Here is a 23,801-nt window from a genome sequence, read left to right on the forward strand (position 1 = left end):
AGTTCTGATGTACACAATTGGGAATTCATATCTATCATGAAAATTTATCTATGGTGAAGTTAGTAGGATGGAGTTTGTATGTCCTGAGGTAAAAATCTACTGCAGTAATTTACTCTGAGACTGAAGTGTCATGTCTAACAAGTTCAGGCCTAGTGAAGACATCAATATACTGTAAGATAAGCAATATCTACCCAAAGGGCTGCTGCTAGTCACTATATCACAGCCTTCTTCTGTATCTCTGAGCCACTAAGTTTATGTTCACTTAATCTATTAAATTTTACACAGCAACTTCATACACTTAAAATATTTTTTCAGTATCTGAAAGGAAAAGTTTCCATTCTCTAGTTTTCTGGACTAGCCAAACCCATATTTTGGTCCCAGAATGGCAGGGTTTATCTATTTTCTTTCCTGTCATTAGAAAAAGAATTGAAATATTTTTCTTTCTCATTTCTAGCAGCCAGGTATTGATGGCAGTAATCAGTCAGCTCATTATTATTGGAAATAATAATGTTGGCAATAAGCCAAAGGCTGTATTACAGCCTTGAGGATGCTCCCATGCAGCGAAAGCTCTGGAAAGCATTTGGGTGGCTTAGCAAGATTTCAGCATGGCTCCAGGGAGCAAGATTAAGGAAACTCTGCAACCTTTTGAAAGAACATTGTATGTTCTTTTTCCTCACAGTTCCCGTCTGTGAGGTTTCATGATCAAAGCCTCAGCAAACCCCAAATCATAAGGGAATCACTTGCCACTCCACACTGACATCAAGATCCTGTTTCCCACAGAATTTTTGGCTGGTGGCTGGACGGAGGCGTAGGGGTAAAGCAACGTTCATACAACATTGCAGAAATCTAGTCTGAAGTTTTTCACACTTCAGCAAAACTCAAGGCCATTTATGGGCTTTGCTGAACACCCTGACTGAGTTCAGAGTCTTTAGACTGGAAAGTACATGGAAACAAACCAGCAGGATCCAAAACATCAGCTCACCGTAACTAACCATGGCAAAGCTCACAAAGGATCAGGTGTCACAGGCTCTCACTCTGCTAGAGTGCTCCCAAGGGTGCTTTGAAGTTGAAGATCAGCATCTGATGACCAGATTCCCTCGGCCTCAGCTTGGGCTGACTTTAAATTCAGTCTGCTCTTGACCAGGACATGTCGGAGCCCTTTGGAAAGGCCCAAGATCCTTGCAATGTAGGATCTGGGTAATCCTTTCTGCCAGACATTGTCACCACAAGACCAAATACAATGGTGGCAAACTGCACAAAGTGCCAGGACCTCATCATGCCACAGGGAAGCCTTCGTGCAGCAGTGTGAGCAAGCTATTGAGTCCAGCTCTATCAGAGGCACAACACCCAGGAATGTTTGAGATTATCTGCTCCAGCTCCACTTTAAAACCAGGTGGCTTTCTTCCTCCTGTTTCTCTTACTGGCTCTAGGCTGTCACTTCCTTCACAATTAGAAACTTTCTAATTGCCAATGTGAATGTATTCCAGTTGTTTGTATACCCTTTGCTTAAATAGATCTTTTTCCTCCCCACAGGTTACGCCACTAATGTTCTCTTAGGGAGCATCTGACCTTGACTTGGGCAGCTAATCCCAATCATCTCACTCTGCTGGTTTCCTCGTTCCCTAATACTGATTCTGGCTCTGACTATTGCCCTCCTCAGTGGAGGCATTCCTCCAGGAAAAAAGAGATTTGAGGGAGGAGGGTACATAGTGTTAGCAAAGGCCAAGTTCTTCCTGTCCCCCAACCCCGTTAGGATGAGGTACTTAAAGCAGTGCTATGATGTTGCACTGGTGACAAGTTTCCCCCTCCCTGGGGAGCAGCGTTCCTGCTTGGATTCTTCCTTTCTGCCTAAACAGAAGATACGTCACCAAATGTTGTTGCTTATTCAGGGAAAATTGCTAGTATTCTTTTTATATGAAACAGGTCAATATACCACAGACTTGGAGCAACCGGATTAGAAATTAATAGAAAAAACTCAGGAAGATGAAGAGGAAAAATCCCCAAATCACAAGTGAAACTACTCCTGCCCCCAGTCTTACATTTAAGCCAACAAATATATTAAAACTTGTTTTTAACTTGTAAGTATTGGCAAGCAAAGCCAATCCTAGAGCAATCACAGAGCAATAAAATAGCAGCCATAAAAAACAGATTGGATACTGTGAGATAAACTCCTGCACATCAATTTACTCAGTTAATAACTGCCAGAATAATTGCAATTCATTTAGGAGTTGGAATCAAATCATAAATCAGTCCTCAGCCATGTCTTAACAACAAATACCAATTTTAATACAGAATTGTTGAGTGCGGCATTAGTAATTGTAAGGAGTGTTGTAAATACAGATGCTTATCCCTTAGGGTTGCTCGCAGTATTATGCACACATTCTGCACTAACATTTTGTCCCCAGTGGTGTTGCACACCACAGTATTTATTCCCAGGGTAGTGTATTACTACTTGCTAATTCCCATGTACCTACTTGGCCTGTTGCTCAATGAACTTCTGCCGTATGATTTGCCCAGTGACCACATACATGGTTAGCAGCCCTTCTAAGTCTTACCAGAGAGAGTTTTCCAGACTTGCAGCAGTCACTATCTATGACGGATAATCAAGTACCACTGATTATCATTATGACAAAGCAAAACACGTGTTTCCAGTTTATAAACTATTATTATAGGGCCATAATCTGTGTAGTTGTAAAGCTCAACCTTCATTAAAGTTTTTACTTACAATGCAATACTTTGTGCTCATAACTGGCTCCTGAAGAGAGGGAAAGAACGTGTTGCATCCGTGACAGACATAGTTTGCTGACTGTGATGGTTTGCTTCTCCTGAGCAGATGCAGTGAGGGTGAGGCGACAGGCCATACCCACGTCCGTCTATTGTTTCTTTGCTTGCTCATGACAGGTATGGCATATTGGCTCCCTCCCTTCTTCATCTCTCACAACTTTATGTAGAAATCCTTGCTGACTTCTCTGTCCCCTTGGGTATGACTCTGGGGAATGATCCAGAAATTAACCTTATCATCATATTCACCTTGAGAGGAAAAGCAACTCCTTCTTCCCTCTTAACCATCGTAACCCTCATTGAGAACAAGACTGAGGTTTAGTGGAATTCTTGTCTTTCTGCATTTGAGATAATCATTCTTCAAAAAAAAAAAAAGGAAGTCCCATAAAACATGCAATATTCATGCTCCATCATGAGGGATTTTCTTCAGCTTTACTGAGCTTTGGATCATGCTTCATATCACTTGAACCCTCCCACAGTCTCAGACCTCATCATTATTGGCCTTTCTACAAGCCTGTAAGGGACCCAGCAGTCCCACCCTAAACAAGATTTCAATTAGCTCCATCTCCATCTTAATTTGCCAGTTGATCTAAAGATGTTTTGAGTGAGGCCTGTTCCACATTTGCTCATCAATACTGCATCTCACATCTCAGCCCTAGAGATTTCTATATTTGTCTTGTCTGGGATTACAGGGAGGACAGAAGGAGACTGTAAATAGTTCGCACCATTCTTCTTGACTTATCAAGGGCTTCTGGTATGGAAAAGAGTGCTGGCTGTTTTGAAAACAATTTGCAAAACCAGCTTACATATAGACAGCCACACCAAGTTTCAATACAGTTTAATATACAATATAATATAGTATGGCTGAAAAATATTTTGCTTACATTTGTTTATATTTTACCTAATTGCAAAATTCCTGTCCATAGCAAAGTGGGAGGCGTATTTCTATAGCATTTTCCTGATGAAAATGGGTAGGTACATCTTCTGTGCACACCTACTGTGAGTAACATTTCATGCATGCTATACAACAATCTGTATTTCAGGTGAAATCTATAGGGCACAGCTGGGGGCTTGACACCCTTACTCCACCTCTGTTTCCTTTGGTATTTCCTGGATTATGCTGTCTTGTTATTTTGCCTTTATATGATACAGTTTTTAAGCACTTGGACAGCTATCAAGTATCCCTTAAGACTCCCACAGATGGAGGAGCAGATGCACCGTAACCATCTGGGGCCAGAACTATGATTAACTTTCAAGTCAATGTGCCTGTACGAATGGACTGCGTGTTAGAAATGTTTCTTCCACTTCAACCAGAAAAAAAAAAAGGTTTAAAAGCAGCCTCTGGACTCAGGTGCCCAGCGTGAGAAATTTTTTCTGTTAGGCATGTGAAAATCAGCGATACTTCCAAAACTTTGGAATATGGTGGTCTCCTGCCCCTAAAGCAACAGAGATCCTTCCTCACCTCACTATACTGGTGACCGAGTTGTGTTCACAGCTCTTACCAAGTGCCTCTTGCTTGCCGCACAGGAATTGTGTCAAGAATCACAACAGCCTTTTGTAATGCTATGACCTACCTTTCCAGCAGGAGGGGAATGGCTATTTTTGGTATCATTAACCTGCAGGTTTTGGTTTCATTGATTTTATCTGCTGTTTCAATTTACAAAGGAATGAAACCAGCACAGGCACCTCAGCTGGTCAGAGAGATTGGGATAGGTAATTGCTCCTCATTCACCTAGGAACTTCTCTAGCTGTTTCTGCCACACGGTATGAATGTCTGGAGACCTATATGATGATGAGCTATATCTGCAAGCTTTCCTGATCCAAAAAGCCAACAGCTCCCTGACTTCAACACAAAAGGATTTCTTCATTGCTGGACAGAGAGTGTCTCCTACAGTGGCAGCCTGCATGCTTCTACCCCTGAGCACCTCACCTGCTCACACCTTGCACACATCCCACTGGGCTCACCAGTACACCAGTTAATCTCTCTGTCAACAACCGCATACATTTTAGCTTTCAGCAAAGCACCAAAGGAATCTCCTTCCCTACTTCCCCTTTGCGATGATGGCATTTGGTTACCTTTTCGCTTTCTGGTTCATCCAGAGGAACAGCCTTCCTAGCTGGTTGGTGAGGAGCCTTGAATGAAAACAGGTTGGGTGAAGTCTGAGCAAGGACTATGCAGCCACAGGCAGACTGGCCCAAGGAAGACCCTTCCTAAGTGACTCCATATACAGCTCACTGTGCTTGCGTTGGGAATAACCTTAGTGAAGAAATATGAGAGACCTTGTTTCTGACATATCCCTTTTTAGGCCCTGAACTCTTTTCTTTCTCAATAGGACTGAAAGCTTACTTTCTGTCAGGGATTACTCATGTGCCAACCTGGGCTTAGATGCAATAGCGGGTCAGAAGGGGCCATATGGAAACAATGTGAGCCCCGCAAATGTTAGTTGTGGGTCTAACAGGTGAACCCAGGACTGGACAGGACAGGTGAGGAGTGGGCATACAGGTGTTCCCTGGTCACCAGCAGCTAAGGCTGCTTGCATCTTAGTGGAAACAGTGGGACTGAGGACAGGATGCTGCTGGCTCAGATTGTGTCAAAGGACAAAGACAAGCAAGGACACCTTATACCTTTTTCTCAGGAGCCCATGCAAATATTTGGAAGAAATTTGGCTCAGCATTTTCAGAGCTCACATGCTACGGAAATGGTAGCAGGTATGTAACGATGCTGAAAATACACTGGCATTTAGCAGCTGCCTACTCTTGTATGACCAAAGTGCCAACGAGAAGCAAATCTACCGTGGGGATGAAAGAACCCCCTTTTAGCCACACGGCTGCAATGTAGACAGTGGGGCAGCAGTGCAGTGGAGCGGCTGTGTAACTGTGCAGCTCCCCCACCCACACTGCACCTCAGAGCCAGCTGTCTACTGATGCCATTGGTGGGCATCAAGAGCACAGTGTCCTAAGGCAAACTTCCCAAAACTTTGAAGATGCCTAGACTGGGAAAGAGAGGTTCTTTGGGCTGTCTCTGGCATGGACTGGAATAACTTCAGTTAACACCAAGCACACCAGCCTGCACATGCATAGCTTCTCTTACAGAGACTCCTGCAAAAGTATCAGAGGGTGTGAAGTAACATTATTATTATACTTAGAGGTAGAATTTTCAGCCAGGAATGTCAGAGTGCTTTGTAATCTTTAACTAAACTACATCTGTGAAACAGAGAGGCCACATGGACATGGACCACCTCATCCCAGCCTCGAGGGGAGTCACCGCTGGAGTAGAGAGCATCAGCTGCATAGGCACACACAACGATACCTTCTCCAGTTCAAAAGGAAGTGAAGACTATCACCTCTAGTTCAATTTCACGAGGAGTGTGGGAGTCTGGGAAGCTGTGTGCAAACACTCAGATTGGACCTGGCAAGGCTAAGATTTTCTTTGCAAAGCAGCTATTGCTCTGTCACAATAATATTACTCAGAACTGACAGTGATCAGGGCAGAGAGACAGGTCAGAGTCCACACATTGCAAGAACTTTAGTTTCTCTGTCAATGGCTGGATAAGCCTGAAAATAAATCTTAAGGAAAAATCCTCAGCACCCTGCCACGCTGCTAGCAGCCCACATGGGACCAAGCAGTGCTTGTTTGCAACTGTGCTCCCTCCCTGCCAGCACATCTGTGCACACTCTCAGGGCAGGAGTGATCTCTGGTCAGTCCTCCCCTATTTAAGGCATTATTTAAGCGTGTGCTTACCTGAAAGCCAGGTCCAATGCTTGTTCCAATGCTTCTGATCTTGAGTCAATGATTTCTGTAACAGTAACAGATGAAGATGCACAAACTGCTTAACAAAGTCAGCACTCCCTCACATGACTAATAATGATTCCTGTTCAACAGTCAGCAGGTGAAGAAACCCAGCAGTAAAATTCTCCTGTGCATAAGGATCCCGGATATGACAACTCCTGCCTTAACAACAGAGCATATGATCAAATCCATTCATTTCAATGAAAGGGAAGGCAGGAGGGAAAGTGTTAATTATTCTTTGTGGGATGAATGAAATGCACTGTACAATTAGCACCTTCTGTGCTCCCGCCTGTTGACAGGCTTAACTTAAGAGATTTCTCTGTACTGTCCTACGTATCACCTTTCCTTTGACATTATCTTCCTTTTCTTGGCTCTCTACATAGAATTTTAATGAGATCTTAATTGTTTTTCCATCAGCTGCAAGGATTTCAAACCCAAGTCATATGTTGGTTGTCATTCTGCAGAAGGTGGTATGGGGAGCTGTAGAGATGTTCTCTTGCTAAAAAGGAGCAGGAGGCAGCCCCCACACCTCCCACTGCATCCCAGGGAAGGGCTGTCTCTGTATTTCCAGTGCAGGCCTGGAGACTACAGTTTGGTATTTCTGCAGTTACACAACGGGGATTGGAAATATCAGTCACGCAGATGACCATCATCACCTCCGTGTGACTCCACTGGTTGCAATAAGATTTGAGGGGTTGGTTTCTGAGTCTGCCTTGCCACAGTTCTCAGGGCTTAATGAGCCCTTCGCTCAACACAGCCAGAGGACACACAGGTGCTGAATGAGCTGTACATCAGCCTCCTATTTTTTGTCCTTTGCTGTCTACTAGTCGCCTGCACACTCTCATCTTTTGCTTCATCGTTCAAGTAATTTTCAGTAACACAACCTATTTAAAGCATGCATTTACTTACGTCTCTTGAACCTTTTCAAGGGCACTTTCTGAAGGTATCACAGATTCCCTGAAGCATTATGGGGAGAATAGGATGTTGCAAGAGTAACTGGATAGAGCTCACCATACGTATAGAGTCCACAGGGAGCATAAAGAGTTCCTGAGATACAGGCACCCATGGTGCTGTACTGTTATGGAGAGGGATACTACACGTTAGGGTTACTCTTTATGGTCATCAGACTGTATGAAGAGTAATTTATTACGGAGTGGCTGCCCTAGGGTTTGTTACCAAGCCACTTCAAGAGCTGATACTGCCTGCGGGAACCTGGCACTAGGCGTGAGTGCACAGGCAGGAGCACTTGCCTGGGAGCAGTGGGGTTAACAGCCAGGGAAGTACTGCATCGGGCAGGCAAGTCCTGAGCACTGGGGGTTGCCTAAAGCTGGTGGGACAAGTCCCAGACACAGAAGGGGGGGCCTGGCCTCTATGCAGGGCTGCAAATTCTGCCATCATGCAGCAAAGAGCCAGGAGCCTAAAACCAATGATGATCAATTAATATCTCAGATTTCCATAGCTATTCACTCCAGGGTCCTAATATAACTTATAATCAATATCTGACAATAGTCTGGGGATTATGTTAGCAAACAGCAGCATTTTAGAGATGAGGGAAGAGGGGCACACGTTGCTTGTCCAAAGAGTACAACATCAGTGGAAAAGACGACTTGCTGAGAAAACTAGTTTCAGGGCCACGAGTAAAACCTCAGCTTCGCACTCTGAATCCTGTGTTCCTCAACTGGACAATGCTGCACAGGCTAGCCATCCATGTTTAATTAATGCTTACATATTTTTGTTATTCATCCATGAACTTAATATTTATTAAAATATTTATAACAGCCTTGTTCCTCCACATTACTCCATTTCAGTGTGGAGCATTCAGTGACAGTTTCCATGTAGCTGTCTCCCGTAATCACATTTCCTGCCCTCCCAAAATATCTCTCTCCCTTATGGGAAACAATATGGAAGCAATAGCATCTTTTATGTCATAGCTGCTGTGTGACAACTATGTGGTTTCCATCCACACCTTACACTCATTATAGACATTCACTTTTTGACAGCTAGATTCTTCCCTTTTGGGCTTTGGTGCCAATCCTAATCTCAGTAAAGTATAAGAAAACAAATTAATTAGCAGGCACTGGAGAGCCTGAATGTTGCCCAAAGGTATACATTGTGAACTAAATAAGAGAAGCCTATAATGCTTATTACATGATTTGAGCTTGCCTGTTTTTTATTTGCAACAACACAGCTCCTGCACCAGGGAGCAGTGGGCAATTTGCAGCTGGAAGCATGGCCAGAACTCTGCCCTGCATCCTTCTGCACCCTGGGCATGTCTGCTGCTCCACTTAACATGACATCAGGAAACTGCCTCAGCACAGAATTGGAGCATTCGAGGTAGGAAATTTCATTTGCTCAGTTGCTATAAATGAGATAGCCCATTCATACAGGGCTGTAGTTTTGACCACAGATAGCAAGAAGACACAAATAAACTGATGGGACCTGGGAAACTTGCTCTGCTCCCTCTTTCTCAGGCTGTCTTTCGTTAACCATGACAAATATTTAAATTAAAGCAAACACTGCAGATATGAGGGAACTTTTAGTTCACTGACAAGAAACACTGCCTTCAGGACCTCTTTCATGTCCATTATAAATAGAAAGCCATAGCACTGCAAAACTAAAATCAGTGCTGGCAGTCCAGCTCTTGCCTTCTTTAAAGAAGTTGCCAAAATGTGCAAAAATTTAAACATTCAGAGAGATAACACACTGCTTGCTCAGTGCACCTCATCTGTAATTTACAGATCGTTATTGCTGGCATCACTCGAACACTCCATACTTGCTTAAAAAATGTGTCGCTTGCCTAAAGCTTTAGACAAATCATCTAATTTCCTAACAAGCCAGTAACACTCAGTTGAGTGCTGCTACTGGAGCAGAACAAAGTATGTTCCTGTTGTATCACAAATGGGGAATGCTGAGTCCAGACCTGAAATGTAGAGGTGCAGGCAGGGGCTGGTGCATTCGTCATTCTTTACTTTTCCGGCTGAACTCCTTTTTCAAAGTGTAATTGTACTTCTGAGCATGGGAGATATGCAGAAACAAGCAAAGAGGTACCTACATCAGCTTTAGCCCTTTACTGCCAGCTCCTTTACTCCTTCCTTCCACTAGGAAAAATGTGATACTTCATGTAAAAAGCAAAATGAAAAAAAATTTGCCTTGGAAATTCCTCTAAATGTCTTACAACAACCATGGTTTAGGCTGCTCATGCTCCCCATTCTCTTTTGCACACCTTACTCCCCCTCCCAGGTACTTTTTCTGGTGCTGTGTACCTTTTAACCTGAAGGAAGGACATTCCACTTTTTCTGCACCAAAAATCTCTTAGCAACCTTCTGAAAGCAGACACCTTTCACAAACAACACCAAATTAAACTGGAAAACAGTCCTACTTAAAAAGCAAGCAAGCAAAACCAAAAATCCATAAAAGTCCCTGAACAAGCCCTGTCTTGAGAGAGAATGACCCGGTACTGGGCTGAGGGTATGATTAAGCAGTGATAACCCCAGGGACTGGAAAGCTTCCCAAGGGATTAAAAGATCTTTAAGCATAATTCCCTCTGCAACCGAAACCAAAATTTGAACTTGGTTCTTTGGAAGTGAAACTCCAGTCTGTTCACCCCGGCAGCCTCGTGTTGAGGCACCACGTGAAGTGCCCGGTTTGTCAGGCTGAGACTTTCGTGCTTGTGGATGGAGAGCTGCAACACGGCCCGTGCCGAGGAGCCGGGAGGGCTCTGAAGGAGGCGATTAGCAGCGAGCTGGAGCCTGCTGAGACCTGCATGGCTTGCGCGGGTGAAAATGCAAGTGACGTGAATGGAGCAGGAGCCCACGCACACAGGAGGGGCTGTGGGCTAAGGAGGCACAGACAGCTATGGAAATGCCCTCCGGCAGGCAGGCGTAGCTGCCTGCTTGCAGTGCTGTGCAGCAGGGATACCCACCCTGGGGCACCCATCGCAGCTGGCAGGGCCTTTGGGTCCCTCCCAGGGTCCATCCCCAGAAAACAGAGAGCTAATGGGTGTTCGATGACATCGCACAGCAGAAATATATCCGGCTGTACATGTACGTGTATGGAGCCCCCTGACTGGGGAGAAAGACGGCATGTATGAATCCCACCACCAAACAGGGTACATAAATGCACATCTGGTTTACATGTGCTTTCCTCCACATGACACACAGGGCTCATGGTCTGCATGTGTGCCTTAGCTGGCTTTATGAAAGGCTGCATAGATCAATTTGAGAAAGTGCTCGGGATCCTCGGCTCCAAAGGAAGGAAGGGAGAAATTCTGCAACAGACCTGGGATCTTGGGAAGCTGCTAGACCCACCTAAAGCAAAGTGCAGAAAGCACACCATGATACACTGAGCATGGTACTTTTCTTCCATTATTTCTGAAAAGGCTAATTAATGTCTTTGCCTGTGCTGCATAAAACTTTGAGACAAATCTGTCCTTCAGGTCACAGGAAGTGGTGACATACAGGCAAAAAAAAAAAAAAAAAAATCAGCTTTCCATTCATTTCACATCTGTGTGGTTCCCACTGCTACAGCCAAGATTATTTTTTTCCTTTAATTTTAATCATGCATGCAGAAAATGAAAAGTATGTAGCACACTCCTTCCAAGCCAGAGTGACAGACAGCCTGTCTCTTCCCTACCAATAGCCTTTTGGGGCCAAGCTATCCCTGACTGTTCAAGAGCACAGCTTTACTGACAGCATACACAACTTGACAAGTAACGAGTACAAGATGGTGAAGAAATTTTCTTCTCTCTCCTTTCCCCCTCCTCTTTTCGTTGCACTGAATCTATATAAACAAATTCTATCACTGACTTTGCCAGTAGATGAGCTTTTCCATCTGGGAATAATATTTCATTTAAATAAGGGATTGGAAGCCCTTTGCAAGAAAAAGGTAAAACTAGCATGGACACATCATCCTCAAATATTCGGGGAGGGGGGGGGGGGGGGAGGGGGCGGGAAGAAAAGAAGAAGACAAAAGACAGAGAGCAAGAGGGAGAGACTGACCAAGGGACCTATGAGTGCTTTTCCTTTTACAGCTGCTATGGGTTTTCTTTGAGAGAAACCAGTTGCCACCTTCTAGAAGTGATAGAAACACTGGCTTTGCTGCGTTATAGCTGTAAGCTGGGAGAAACTGGATGGGAGAAATAACGAACCAGTGCTACTGATTCCTCTCCCCTCTTGCTTCAAGTTAGGTGCTCCCCAGCTGCCTTGCAGGGCCCCCCCACTGCCCCCCAGCAGCCAGGGTCAGGCAGGGAGAGCAGTGTGGGGAGCAGGGGGGTGGCAGTGCTTGGCTCCCTCCCAGGGTCCCACAGTGGCTCCACCAGCTGCTGGGGAGAAGAAAAGTTGCACATTATCCCCCTCATTTCTCTTGCAAGGAGCACAGTGGGCAAGTAAGCAGCCTGCCCCACATGAGGGAGGGAAGGTCGGTCCCTTACTGCAGGATGGCAGAAGTCAGTGCTCCTCCCTGAACTGGGAGAGGATCGGGGGGAGATGTGTCCCCACCCTGTCTCAGGAAGCAAATGCTCTTAATCATTTCAGTACAATAATGATAATATTCCACTCAGGCAGAACATACAAGAACTTTCAGATGCTCTCAAAACTTCTTCCTCAGATTTGTAGCTGCAGAACAGCACCATAAACTACAGGTTTTTCTGTTGGTGCTGAGGGAGCCCTTACCACAGGGCATCCCCACCGCAGGGCATCCCCACCGCAGCTTTACAAACCCCGTGAAAATCATTCTCTGTTGTTTTTTCCTAATGATGACAGGAAGCCAGGGCATAATGCAAGTGATAACTAACCTCATGTCACAAGCTTCAAAAAGGTAACAGCTTGTATGATTTCCGCCAAGTTTCCGTAGATGTTTTCTTTTACTAGTACTTAAACCCACTGCAGATGTCCTTATGCATCCATGTAGGTGCAGTAGTCCCCAGGGGGATGCTGTGGGGTACCACAAGGTCCCTAAGACAGACACGGCCCACCTTGGGCTGACCACAGAAGGGGGAATACAGAAGAAAGTTACAAGGCCAATTACAAACCAATAGCCTTCTGTTTGTTTGTTTTCCAAGATACACTGACTAAGTAGTCTCATCTTGTTAGAATTACCTTGATACAAGCATACATTACAAAATTTTCTGTTCGGATAAACTAGAAAAGTTCAGCAAAAAAATTCATGTGAATTCAACAATGCCCTGGAGAACAGGGCGGGGGGGAAGAGGTATTTGCTTTTTCCTACCAGTACTTCGTATAAATTCAGCAAAACAACTGCCCTTTACTTTCAGTCAATATACAAGTTCTTTGTATTTTTTGGGGGGGAGGGGGATGGGATGGGAGACAGACAGACAGACTGAAATTGCCTAGTTTCATTGATTCAGTCCATCTTCTGCCAGTCAACAAGAGCTTTCAGCCTAGACAAAGACTAAAATAAAGCATACCAAATAAAAACCATGGACATGTAATTGTCATTTCCCAAAAGCTTCTTTCAGTCCCAGCTTCTCAGAAAACTACCCAAGCATTAAAGCTGCTGCCACTCAGGGAATCTAATTATAACTCAAAAAAAAAAAAAAAAAAAAAGAGGAAAGAAAAAACCAACCCACACGTCTAACTGAATATATAAAGGATAATTATGTCATTAAAGCTAACAACATTTCAGATGGCGAAAGAATCATAAGGCAAGAATGGATGTGTTGGACACCATCAGGCTCCCATCAGATTATTCACAATAAAAATGCAGCCGTCACCAAAAGAATCTAATCCTTGTGTGCTTCCACTGATACAGCTCAGATGTGCGTGCTGGTATTTTTGAGCCCTAGCAGAGCTGTAAGTGTCAGCGATTCATTGTTTACTGTCTGGACTGAATTGACTCTTCAAGCTCCTTAATGATACACAGGCGGCCAATGCTTCATCTACCAAGGCATGTTGATCGCCATCCAAGTAAGTATAAGATTTCACATGGCTGTAAAGAAGGATCCTCCTCACATAGTCCAAGGAACTGCTCACAAAGGCTCTATTTAATCAGTGCAGCTCCATCTTAGTGACATGGGCACAGCAAAACAATTGTCCTTTTAAGAAAAACTAAGTCCTAGAATCAAAGAAACCCAGTGGGTGCTGCAAGAAATGCAGGCAGCAGAGGGTAGGTATGCTTTCTGGCCACAATTTATCATGAAAAAGAGTTGCTATCTCTAGCAGTAGAATTGTGTATCCCCAAAGAAATCATAAGAGCGTGTTTTCTGAATAACTTCAGTCATTCCATAGTCTTACCTTGCCAACAAAGAGGTTGATAATATTAGTTCTGTGAGTAGCTGAGCTAAGGAAACTCAGTTTCCTATGGATTTCTGTTATGTACCCTTACACTACCACGGAAATTAGCCTGCTACAGCCCAGTGTCCCCTCCGTGTCACACCTTTGGGTTTACTCTGTACCCCTCAGTCCTCCTCCCCACCACAATGCTCTCAGGTGTACTGATATTTGCTTGTCCTTCGAAAAAAGTCACACCCCTGAAAACCTATCAGTGCATCACACCTTCTAGGTATCCCTCCCTTGTTGCCATCACCTACTTTCATGGTGATCTCAGTTATTTCTGTTTCCCATCTGACGCCCTGCAGTTCCCCTCCAATCCCTTCTAAGTCTCCAGTGGCACCTCCAGCTCCCCCAAAACCTTTACTTTTTCATTGCTTTGGAGCAAGCGAGAAACAGCTTGTGCTGTAGGTGGATTAAAGCCATTCACACGACGATAGGGCAGCTGGGTTCTGTTCCTTGGGGCAAACAGAAAGGGCAATGGTTGAACAATCACAGCTTTACCTTGAGGGGACATTAATCAAGCCTTTGGAAAATTTCCACCAGTCTTCATGAAATTCATAAAAATGGTAATGCCTTTGAGATGCTTTCCTTTCTTTCCAGATTGGCTGAAATTTGCTGACAGTTTGAAAGTTACAGGGAGGAGCAGGGGGGGGACCAACAGATGGACAGACAGCCACTGTGACTGTATAAGCCTCATTTCCTTGGAAAACCAGACAAAAATAGAAGAAAACTACAGTGGCTGACAGATTTAATTAATGTAAACATACAAGGTTTTTAGTCCATTAACCTTCTTATTGGTCTAACTATTGCATGAGAGGTTCGGTTGCCTTTTCTGATAGAAAATAACTTGGCAGCGCAACATCCTGGCTGCAAAGAGTCCTGCAGACTCAGAATTCGTAGGCAAAAGACACCCTTTCCCGCTGCTTCTTGGCATTAATCAAGAGTTGCCTCTAACAGACACACAGAAATCTCTTAAACTTGTCTTGTGGGTTTTTCTCCTTCTCTCTGCTTATTTGTATTTAACTTGGAAGAGCTGCAGACTGGATAAGGCTATTAAGGCTCACATTTTAAACAATGCGTTATGTATTAAGGGTATAAATCAAAGACATGATGTCAGTGCAAAGACTCTCATTAAATTCAGTTTGGAGTGTCAGTTAATAGAGCTTCAAAACTCTTCATGAGAAAGTGTCAGAGCATCTCATATGACTGAAGTCCTCTAGGCAGCTCAGCTGGGCCACCCTTTGTGTGCCAGAGCCAGGCAGAGTCAGATCCATGCAGCACAATGCAGTGACTTGCAGGAGCACTGACCTGAAGGAAGCCCTCCGGTAACATAGCTGTTAGAGACCTTTCTAGCATTAGTGCAGACTGTGGTACCTCTACTTTCAAGGGATACAGTCTAAAAAGTGTGTATGCCCTGATACCGCAAAAATTAATAAAAATCCTCTTTTGCTCAATCTCTACTTTTGGGATTAAAGTTCCTGGGTTTATCCATTCAGCCTAGGTGGTAGCTAGGGTGTCTGCCTAAATGCTGCCTTGGATTCTCAACAGCTTGACGACAGATCAGACACATTTTTCTTCAGTAATTCAACACAACCTTTAAGACACTCCCTTGTCTGTTAAACGACCCACTAGAGGAACCAGTCCAAGTGAAGTGGAATTTACCCAGTGGAAAAAACCAGTACAAGTCCCATCCAAAATTCACCTGGAAATGTCTTTGAGAAGCGGTGAGCAGACCTTCTTTGCGCAGGGGTACGAAATTAACTTTATCTAAATATCAAGGGTGCTCATTCTATGGAATACTGACATATCACAGACATACAAGGATTTAGCAATTTTTGGTTGAACCATTATTAACCTTTTTGGGTCTGTGACGGCAGTAGGGCAACTGAGGGACTGCACTAATAACTGCAGCAATATGCAAGGACAGCAGAAACGAAAATCACTGTATTCATTTAAAAATGCTTAATGTTCTGCCCAAGGAAATTAATGTAATAGAAAAAGATGATCTGAGATAGGATACTGCTGGGAGACCTCAAGTCATTTTTGATCTGCTGCTCTGCTCCAGGCAGGCTTTTTTTCAACCCATGCAGTGCAATCACACTGAGGAGTTCTCAGACTTTTTATGACACTGAAATTTGTCCCATTATTTGGTTTTGCAGATGCAATCATCTTACAAGGGCCCTAACCATCCCCAAGGGTCTGGGCAGACTCCACAGCCCTACAGAGACTGAGATTCACCCTTGCAGCCTCGCTGGTTTGGGTTAGTGCCCTGCCAAAGACTCCAGAAGTCACCTCCTGCTCTCGTGCACCAGCACCTCCATCCATTCCGAGTGTGCCGGGTGCCAGCCCACAGCCCTCAGAGCGGTATTCTTCCAAGCTTCCTCTCTGCTGCTTCTCCTGCTAAACACTGCCTACAGGGAAGGAATGGACAGCTGTCAAGGTCAGCCCGTGACCGACAGTCATGGGCTTTAATTTCTCCTCCCTCGCTCACTCTTGCTCCATTACAGTCAGTTTAGCCTTTCCGCAGCTGTTAGTTTCATTGACTGCTGCATCTTCTCATATATTTGAATTGTGAAATTTTGAAGGCAGGCCTGGCTTCCTGTGGGCTATTTGCAGACCTTCAGTGCAGACAGACACTGGGATGGCACGGATACAGGTCAGCAGCCAAGTCAGCGACATGGGACTGGTTGGGAACGGAGCTCACGTGAGATATGTGAGAAATCCAGGTTCTTGCAGAGATTTCTGTGATGTTTAATTCAACCTCAGCAAAGCCACATTTCTGCTGTGAGCATTTATGGCATGATAACTTCAGAAAGGATTTTTGGTTTTCTCTTATATTTTGATATTTTCCTCATGAATCTGATACGAAAAGTTGCACTTTATTTCTACAAACTTCTTGATGCAGGCAGGAAGAAAACACAGACAGCCTAACTACTTGTGAGAACTGCCTGGGGGATGAGATGAAGGAAAATCAAGAGCTAAACTTAGCTAAGGGAAAGGAAACAGGCTATAAAAACTGTTGTCAGGTGCAGAAGAACCTTTTGGGAGTTGCAAGCATTTGGTCTTTCCAAAAGGAGAAGTGCAAGCAATTAGAAAAATGGCCATAATATTATTTATGCTCAGGGAAATGGATGAATCCTCAATTTTCTGGGTTTCAGAGACCTAGGAAGATGCCAGCTGAATGTTTTCAGAGCTTGTGTTTGGGTAGTTATGCACCAGAGAAAGACGCTTTTTCCTGACGTTATGAGTATACAATACACATTTTTCACAGGCATCAATTACAAGTAAGTATCTTCCACCTTCCTCTTTCTCAGCAAATTCCCTGGGTTGTAAATAGCGAGGACGGCTATTCAGGAAGAGAATGGAGATGGTAGACAAGTTTGTGTAGTAGCAGCTGGACAATTTCTCGTTGTTCAGAAGGAACCTAAATCTACCCAGAAGGCACCCAGATGCTGGAAATGAAAGTAAGAGGTGCCAGTGGACCAGAGAGGAGCCTGGTGCTGCCAGAGGTGTGCCATCCCCAAAGCACCCCGACAAAGCTCCCCAGCTACTCAGCAGCCAGAAAATGCTACAGCTGACTGAAAAGCTGAGGGAGAAGGCGGCGCAGGGAAGGGAGATATTTCCACCGTATGCAAGTGGACACTGGATGAACATTTCACCAGAAACCTCACCACGTTTCTCCTTGATGAATGCTCAGAGCAGCTCTACAGGAAATGCTGTAAGATGAGGCAGCCCTTAACTTTAAATGACTTTTACATCAAAATCTGAGGTAACGCCGGCAGCGCTACAAAGCCCCTTTGAAAGCGCTTGCTGAGGCAGAAAATTTCATCTCACAGGAGAGCCAGGAGCTGAAGTTCCTGAGAAAACAGGCCAAAAGCAGTTTCCTTGTAAATAGCAGTAATATCAGAAAGTCTCCTGGACCTCAAAAAGAAACCAGTGGGCCAAGGACCTGGTTGTTGGGCTGCAGCAGTCCAGGGGATGCTGCTCAGGATATGAATCATGGAAGCAGGACAGTCACATCCTGTTATGAGCACACTGCTTATTTTTCCTGCTCCTTCAGCCCTGGACTTCTCTGCTGTGCCTGCCACCAAGGCTGCCAGCTGCGGAGGTTGTAAGGTGGACGCCTGTCAACAGGAACCAAACTATAATCACTGATTCATTTCACAGCGTCTCCTGAAGCAGCCATCAGCTGGCAAATGTGTTCGGAGAGGAACCAGAAACCTATGGGTCAAAAACTTTTCCTGATACTGACTTTTTTCCTGTCAATGGCAGCAGAAAGCATGGGAAGGTACTATTCTGGTTTGGTAACGTCTCCGTAGCCACTGGTCTTACTGAGAGGTAAATGGTTGGCCAGAAACAGCAGCTGAGGAAAATGAGGCTCCCTACCTGGTACACACCAGCTCCGAGGTAGTTTTGGTATGTCAGATCAGTTAATACAGAAGACCAGCTCTGCCTCCATATCAGTCTCAAGATTGTACACTAGGCTCTGGAGCAACAAACATATTAATTTTACACCCAGGAACTTTGTAGATGACATTATGGTTGAAGACGTCAGGACAGTGACAAGCACAGTATGTAAACTGCATGACACAAAGGAAGAGCTGTAGCCCCCACTTGAGCTGCTCATCTCACGCTCCTCAACCAAAGACTACACCAGGAAGCCCCGGCTTATTTAAGCATAGTAGGAACTTTACCAGCGCCTTCCATGGGAACAGTTGCATCACACAGCGATACTAACACCTTCCCAGCTGCTGCAGTTCTAAAGGACGCCAGCAGACCTAACGTGGGTGACACTATTTTTCCAGTGAGAGCCCTTATTAAAAGTGACACCATGGCTTGTCCAGACAACACAGCTGTGCAAAGGTCACCTTGAAAGGAATTGTACTGAAGAACCCAGTGCCTCTTTTAGCTAGAATATTCAATTAAAAATGTATTATTTTAAATAACTCCCAAGGTTGTGTCCTCAGTGCTGCAGAATGCTGGGAAGGCAGATATTTAAGGGGCTCTTCTTTCTTTGTCAAGATCTTCTTAAAAAATCCTATTAATGCTTAAAAAGCTCTCCTTTCTGAAATTAGCCATTTAGAACACAAAGGTAGTGGGACTGGTACAAGCAAGAATGCTTCGTCAAAAGCAAACCTTAGGTTAATTGGCACACAGCAGAGCGCTCGATAAGGCCAGAGTTTCCATAAGGAAATAATTGTATAAGATACCCCCTTTGAAACACATTAAGAGCCAGCCTTCCTGCCATGGACATAATTTCCCCTGACCTCAGGTCTGAGCCCAGAGGGTGCACACCTTGCAAAGCCCTTCTGCTCCTCTTGCTCCATGAAGCAGTATCGGGTCCAGGTCCAGGCACTCAGGGACCTCCTGTGGTGGCTGTGGCTTCCCATGGAAGCCAGGGAGACAGCAGGCAGAGAAGTGGCATAGAAAAATTAGCAAAATATTACATTTGTATCAAGCCAGAATCACCATGCCCCTACTGGACAATTTCACAAGCATTTTATAGAGTGACTTGTGTCTTCTAGACACTCTCGCTGTTAAACTATCACTTTGATGTTTTCTACCTGAAGTTCAACACAAACTGCAGAAGCCAGCCTTTTGCCTGAAAATGAGCACCTGAAGATCTTTTCAAGGAGGAAAGGCTAGAAGGCTGCAGAGCGTGCCACCATCACTTCCTCCAAATTGTCCTTAGGGAGGCACAGATATGTCAGTCCTCTGGAGATACTCTGCCCTTCCCGGGGGGAAGCTAAAAGGGTGAAATTAAGAAAAGCATTGTTTATTCTCTACGCTCTAGTGAATGCTCTTGCCCACAAGTAGGGATGGAGTTTCAAAAAATGGTAAGGCCGTCTGTGTCAGGACGAGCACCTTCACCCATGGTGGTGGCTCTCTCAGGCCAGTTAAGGTTTGTAGCTCTCTAAGCAGCACAGCAAAAGTTTTCTTGCCCTGTCTGTATTGCAACAAAAAGCCCCAGTGACTCTTGCCAGGTCATCTTCAAGTCACTGGAAGGGCTGGCCCAGGATGGCGTGAGATAATTCCATTCCTGAGGCACTTGATCCAGCCATTCCCAAATTCAGGGTCATGACTCCGTGTGGGCTGCAGGAATTACAAGAGTTTTTACAAGGCTGACTAAAGTTCAGTTTCATCCAATATCTATGCTAGTGCTCTGTAGACCCAGAATTATCCACACCCACAAGATAACTTCTGCTTCCCATCCGCTGGAAGCAGTGTTCCCTTGTCTTATGGTCTTCTTGGTGATTTTTAAGCAAAGTGAAGGAGCAGGCAGAGTAATATTGCATTTCCAGTATCCATTTTTCAAAATTTGTGTTACTATGACAAAAAATCCCCAGTTACTCCAGATTCACATCAGTATTTTTTTTATCTCAGCAAGTGTTTTAGCTAAGAGAAGAGAGTGAGTATGAGAAAATTTGGCTCCCTTTGTACTGTTAATATAGTTGAAGAATTTGGCAGATGAAAAAACAGTACTTGTGTAAGTGGCTTTACGGGTAAAACAACCTTTCAAACACATTACAAGGAGCAGAGACGTTGTTAGAAACAAATACAATTTCCCTATCAAGGAACTGTAGAATGCCTTTATGAAGCAACTAGCAACTGTCTGGGGCCATATGACAGCAATCTACTTACATACCAGCAATATGCTCTGGCTGGGAGCAGATAAAACAAACATTAGATAAAAGATCAACATCTCCCTGCAAGAGTTTACAGATTCAGCCAGAAATTCTTTATGTACCAGGCCTGTTAGGAAAACACTCTTTTTTAAAAAACAGACTCTGATAATAGCTTAATGTTAAATAATCCCCAAGCCTGCAGAGCTGTCTTTCACTCTCTGGTTTGCCTTGGTAAAGACTCATTACTCAGCTTGCACAATGTAGCTCGATGGTATAGAGAAATGAGGAAATGAGGAAAAAAAATAGAAAAAAACTGGGATGAGAAGGATATATATGCCAGCTGGCTATGTCATTCCCTAGGAATAAAGAAGCAGCAGCACTCCAGGAACAGCCACAGCAAGACCCTTTGACAACTTTTTGCAGCACACAGCAAAAGCTTGCTTTTGCTGTGTGCTTCAAAAAGTTGTCATTGTCTTTAGCAAACACGGCTCCAAAATGTTCAAATAAAATCCTCCCCAAAACTATTCACCCACATTTCTGTGTCAGCTGTGTAACTGTGTGATATAACTATGCTACAGTTAGTTCTTCTCGCATGAGGATCTCCCTGGAAGACAGGCAAGTGTGATTACACTTGTTTCATGGATGCCTGAAACCACCAGGATGCTTCCATGTGAGGGTGCTGGAAGGACTTCTACTGCGCTTCTTGGAGGGGGAGCAATAAGGGATCCCTGGTGCACCACAGGACTGTCTTTATGAAGGGATTTGCCCATTAAATTCACACAGACATATAGAGACCATGCTGATACTACAGCCAAGAGTCCTCATTCTTCACTCTGTTCTCTAATTTGAAGTAATTCACAGCAAATTATACATCCTAAACAGTTTGCATTGTGCTTGTCATTTTAAATAATTTCAAGCATACAAATAAGTGACATAGATTCAGAAAAGGGCTGAATGGTACAGTGAAAGAAGGACTCGTGCTACTCAAACAGGCAAGACCCATCCTTGCCAGTACCAGTGGTGAGTGACACAAGTTCAGTGCCTCATCTGCTACAAACACAGACCCAACAGGCATTTAGGAAGAGGGCAAGGGGCTTAACATGTGCCCCAGCACAAGGTCCAGGCATAATTCTAACATCCTTCTAGGTTTTAAAACTCACTCATAGCAGGGCTGCAGCCTCTTCTAGATGTAGGACAAGCCATCCTGGAATTACCCTGGAGACAGGCTGCTGCCTACTGAGCCAAGGCAGGCAAGAGCTTGATGGTACTAACTAGTCCAAAAAGGAAATAATAGAAGATATAAATCAAAGATCAGGGACGGCTTTGGAAATCAGTTAGCCCATCGCATCCTGCCAGCCCTAAAATCTGTACCTCCTCAAACCTTGTCAAAGTCATTACTGAATAACTAAGGAGAACAAAATATTGACTTCAAGTCATTTGTGTGCATAAATCACAGGTTCCGTTTTCCAAGCTGCAACAGTTTCCTTGCTTATGCGAATGCATACCTCAGGGAGTCTTTCCCCACTGGTTTGTTCCTACCAGTGGTCATTCAGGTGGCTATACAAAGTATCCCTGTTATATAAAATTCCTTTGGCAAAAATGAGTTATTTTTCTTTACTATTGTGTCCATCCTTAAAAAAAAACCAAACAAAAACACCCCAACCAAAACAATCTTCCCATTCATTCTGTTTCATTTTGGTCTTTATACTCATTTCTGGCACAAAGACACAACATGAACAGACGATAACAAACTACTTAAAATCCAGCATCACAGGAACACTGGTGTGAATCTTGGGCCCAAAGGCTGAAGTATTGCTCCAGCAAAAACCTGGGCTTCTACTGCCAGTTTGAACCACAACCTGCCACATGAAGGTGACAACACTAGCAGTGGAGACTTGGACGAAATTTATCTGTGGGGAAGCACAGATGTAATCATGCTAATGCAAACAGATCTTGTATTGATGGTAAATTTAATCCATGATACTCATTTCATTCCCCTTGGAGGTCCAGATAACCATCTGGTATAAATCAGCCTGATTCCTTTGACTTCAGAAGGATTATAATGCTCAAAGCCTCTTCAAGTTCTCACCCAATGACTAAGGAATATTTACTCATTTTCACGTAAAGCTGGCAAATACTGTTAGCTTTAAGTTTCTAGTCAAAGGCAGAAGGGAGCTGAACAAAACCCGCTTTTTATAAACAATCCAAAAAGGAAAACCAGACATTATTTCAGGTCAGCCTGAAACACCTGGTTCAAATTAAAATGAAAAGGGTTAAACTTACAAAAGCAAAACAAAATTTATGAACTTTTCTTAAAAAAAACCCACTCAAAATTGGCAGGGATGGGGGGACAACATGACAACACATGATACAGTACTGTGTCAAAATGGAAAGACAAAGTTTTGTTTTGGAAACACTGAAATGAATAATTTCATTTAGGGAACAACAGAAAACTTTTTTTAAAGATCAACAGGGCAAGTTCTACTCTATCTATGTGATGTGTAATTCTCCAAAACCTCACTTTTTTCAGGCTCAATATGACCTGGTAGAGAGGGCAGAAATTTGTCCTTTCAAGCAGTATCTAGCTTTTTTTTTTTTTTTTTTTTTTTTTTTTTTTTTTTTTTTTTTTTTTTTGTGACAACAGCAACAGCAGCAAGGGGACCTCACAATCTGATTCATCCCAACTTCTCTACTTTCAGAGTCTGTCCCATGCCTTTGATCCCTTTGTAGCATGAAATAGTCTTGTAGCAACCTAACATTAGCAAGTATAGGAACTCAGAGAGACATGGTTTCCTACAGCTGAGCTGTGGCTGATAAAGACACAAGAGACTGAACTGTTCACGTGCAATTGCGTAAGAGCATGCATGCTTAGCTGTTGCATTCACCTCCTACATCGCCAGCTGCATCACCAGGCACTTGCACACAGTGCTCTGAATGCAACCACAGGGTGCAACAGCCTTGGCACAGAGGTGTACAGCTGGCACGGAGAGTGTAGTCTCCAGACCAGTGTCACCTGGAGGTGCAAGTTCAACCGGCTCCAAAACACAGACCCCTTTACAGTTCAGCAGCATCAGGAACAAACCATTATGTCTGCTGTAAGCTAAACGTTATCAAAGCTTTATACATACATATAGATATATATATAGGGAGGGAGAGAGAGAGACCTGAACACCAAGGTCTTTCATCTGTTTCTAATGCCTGATGGCCAGAGATGAGGTACTGCTTCTGGGCAAGGAGGCCCTTGAAAAGTCCAGCTGTTGAAGCTTCAGCCATTCGCAGTCCCCCCTGCCGTGCTCGCAGCTTCTGCTACCCCCT

This window comes from Falco cherrug, chromosome 13 (assembly GCF_023634085.1).
Source record: "Falco cherrug isolate bFalChe1 chromosome 13, bFalChe1.pri, whole genome shotgun sequence".
Taxonomy (NCBI): domain Eukaryota; kingdom Metazoa; phylum Chordata; class Aves; order Falconiformes; family Falconidae; genus Falco; species Falco cherrug.